At 39.6% G+C, this 3,802-nt stretch overlaps 1 pseudogene; it reads left to right on the top strand.

The window, feature by feature from the left end:
- Positions 1-1,919, top strand: part of LOC102468576 (ADP-ribosylation factor-like protein 8B) — a 3,692-nt pseudogene extending 1,773 nt beyond the window's left edge.
- The last annotated feature ends 1,883 nt before the right edge of the window (positions 1,920-3,802 follow it).

Below are 3,802 nucleotides of genomic sequence, written 5' to 3'. Positions count from 1 at the left end.
GGATCTGTAGCACCTGTCATGTAAACAATAGCATTGACTCCTCTGCAATACAGTTCTCACATGAAATTCTTGCCTTCCAGCGAGTGAATTCTCCCTCCAGTGGGGATATATTCCATCTCCTTAAATATTCCTCTTGCTCCCAATAAGATCCAAATGGGGTGGCCTCATCTGTCTACTCCCATCTAGTATCACTGAATCATTTCTGACCTTCCAAGACATGACTGCCAAACACAAAGTCTTCTGGGACACCAGGGGATGGGGTTATGTAAGGGGGAGGCTCATGCAAATAATACCACTGGTGTTCTCTATCTTGGTTTTTTGACGGAAAAAACTGAATGCAATATTTCCATATTAAGAGGAGAGCGTTTCTCATCAGCACTTCCATTTTTATCATCAAGATGCTACTCCTTTAAAGTAAAATACAGGCATAACTCATTGTACTGTACTTTGCTTTATTGTGTTCTACAAGAAAGGTGTTTTTATTTTTCATTTTGTTTTATTTTGTTTGCATATCAATGCCTTGTGGCAACCTTGCATGGAACAAGTCTATTGGTGCCATTTTTCCAATGGCATGTATTATTTTTAGCAATAAAGTATTTTAAAATTAAGATATATACATTGTCTTTTTTATATGTATTGCTGTTGCACACTTAGTAGACTACAGTGTATATAAACATGATGATTGTATGCACTGGGAAACCAAAAAATTTGTGTGACTCACTTTATTGTGATATTCCCTTTATTTGGTTTCTGCAACCAGACCCATAATTTCTCCAAGGTTTAGTTGTGGTCTTAATTAATCCAGTCTTACTAAACAAGCAAATTGGGGAGGGTGCTTATAAGATTTCTTTCTTGTGTTGCTGAGTACAGTTAAAATAGAAATTAATTGTCACATACTCAAAACATATACAACTTTACAAGAATATATTTAGATCTGCATAGCACTTCAGTTTTAGAAAAATGTTTAGAGATAAAAAATCTGATTTGAGTGTCTGTGGGGGCTGTGGAGCCATTGTGGTCTAGGTTGAGGCCTGCTCATGTAGAAGTAGTTACAGCCACAGCTTGCCAGCAATTCTACCAGTCCTCCTTCCTGGCCGCCATCATACTGGTGCTCATCTCCCACCTGCTGGACTGGTTCCGCTCACTCTTCTTGAAGGAGGAAATAGAGCTGATGCTTATGGAGCTGCAGTACTTGGGGAAAACCACGTGTGTCAATGTCATCGCGTCAGTTCAGTTCAGTGAAGACATGATACCATCAGTGTGCTTCAACATGAGGAAAGTAAATAAAGGTAATGTCACAATAAAGATCTGGAACATAAGAGGACAACCCTGATTCCAGAGTCAGTCATCCATGTGCATGAGCCTCCCCCTTCCATAACCCCATCCCCTGGTGTCCCAGAAGACTTTGTGTTTGGCAGTCATGTCTTAGAAGGTCAGAAATGATTCGGTGAAACTAGATGGGAGTAGACAGATGAGGCCACCCCATTTGGATCTTATTGGGAGCAAGAGGAATATTTAAGGAGATGGAATATATCCCCACAGGAGGGAGAATTCACTCGCTGGAAGGCAAGAATTTCATGTGAGAACTGTATTGCAGAGGAGTCAATGCTATTGTTTACATGACAGGTGCTACAGATCATGAAAAGATATAAGTTTCTCAAAATGAATTACATAATCTTCTAGATGGACCACAGTTACAAGGAATTCTGGTCCTAGTACTTGGAAACAAGAGAGATCTTCCTAATGCCTTGGATGAGAAACATCTAATTGATAAAATGAATCTGCCTGCTATTCAGGATAGAGAAGTTTGCGCTATTTAATTTCTTGCAAAGAAAAAGAATAATATAGATATCACAATTCAGTGGCTTATTCAACATTCAAAATCTAGAAGAAGCTGAAGCACCTCCTGAAGTCTTCCAGTCCTTTGGCTGTAATCCTAGAACTGTTGTCCATTCCTCTGAAGTACTTCCCAGAATACAGTCCTTCCTAAACCCAAGAAATTGCCTTTTTCAGAGTTTGTTTCTCATGTGCACTGCTGAAGATGTGTGTCCCTAATCTTTCATAAAGAATCAGCTAGAGTTGTCATGATAGAGTCAGTCAGCCATGTGGGAGTCCTGCACCCTTAATGACCACACCACCTACTGGCCCCAGAAAGATTTAATGTTTAAAATGATTCCTAAACAGGACCAGCAGATGTCATCATGGTTACATTACTGGACTCCCACATAGATGACAGTGGTTCAGGAACTGGACCTGGTGGTTTGAAACTCACACTGGGCACCTATGCATGCATCCCCAAAACCCCAAGAGGAGAAAGTAGGAAAAGGGATTGTCTCTCTCTAGCTCTCCAGTGAACACGCATGCCCTATAGGAAAAATCTCTCCAAAGAAAACAAAAAACAAAACAAAACAAAAACCAAAAGGTTCTTAAATGTTAAAATCCTTTTGTTAAGTATATGTATCTTGTAAATGGTTTTATTTTATAATCTTGATTTAGTATTAACTTTCTGTCAAAAAAAAAACATAATGAAAAGGATCTTCAGATATGAATAGTGGAATGTAAGAGTTTCAATGTGAATACCCTTAGGTCTAATATTTTGCATTCCTCTAAGGTATCACAGAGAGCCAGTCTTTATTTTTCTCGCCTCAAGTTTTTATTTACCCTGTATGTGTTTCAGGTCACCTGATTCCAAGGGAGACTATAGACAGTGATACTTGAGGTGAGCAGTGGATCCTAGGTTCTCTGATTTTTCTCATAGCACACTTCAAGTCAAATTGAGCTGCCTTGGCTTTATTTTCCCTGACCCTAAGCAGTAAGATTTGGGCTTATTATATTTAAAAAGAAAACAAAAAATATTTTATAGACAGGATTTTGTGACATCATCATCCTTCTGCCTTGGTTTCCTGTGTAGCTGTGATTGCAGGCATCCACCATCACAGCTGTCTATTTTTAGGGTGATTGGGGAATTGAATTTGGCCCTCCCTGTGGCCTCAGCCTGCTAAGCAGCAGCATCAACAGTGTAAACTACCATTGCTAGGCCTAATATATATTCTTAATTGAAGTGAGGAAGTGAGGATACAGAGATTTATAAGCATTGGTTGAGATCAACTGAGTTATAAAAATAGTGACTTCCTGTTCCTAATGCCACCACATGCTGTAGTAGAACTGGTCTATGAAAGGTTGGTGAGCTCAGGTTGAGGCTTTGTAGTATTTGAGTGGCTCTATAGACAAAGAAAATGTTCTAATGTTACTGCTGAAACCCAATCTTATTAGAATTTTTGGCAACACAAAAGCAGACCCACTGGATATTCTGGGACAATAAGAATAATCATTCACTCTTTATACTCTAACCTGGTCCTTACCTGTTTAAATAAGAAAAGGATGCCAAATGGCAACCTTAAAAAATGTTTGTCTGGGCTTCTCTGCCTCCTCTGCTTAAATTCTCCCTCTATAATCTTGGGGGTTTTCAGGGAATGTGCTCCCAGTACTTTCTGATGTGTCTTCGGTTCTGTAGGAGTACATGCTCTCTTCTCCCTTCCTCTGAGTCTTTGAGAAAAGGATTTTTATTGTTTTGTTTGTTCGTTTGTTTTTACCCCCAAGGAACTACTTCCACTGCTGATGTCTTTCTAGGGCATTGGTGCTGCAATTACAACAAGTGCTCTCTGTCAAGATGATGGATAGAGGCCACCAGAATGCAACAGGCACCCCCATCCAGCAATGGCACCCCCACTCTGCTAATGCCAGTTCCTCCTTCAATTACAGATCTCTTTGTGCTTTTGGTAGCCTTTGGAAATTAATTTTT

The sequence above is a fragment of the Tupaia chinensis genome, unplaced genomic scaffold, assembly GCF_000334495.1.
Source record: "Tupaia chinensis unplaced genomic scaffold, TupChi_1.0 Scaffold142808_1, whole genome shotgun sequence".
Classification (NCBI taxonomy): domain Eukaryota; kingdom Metazoa; phylum Chordata; class Mammalia; order Scandentia; family Tupaiidae; genus Tupaia; species Tupaia belangeri.
Note: the sequence above shows the minus strand (reverse complement) of the source record. Positions and strands in the feature narration are given on the sequence as shown.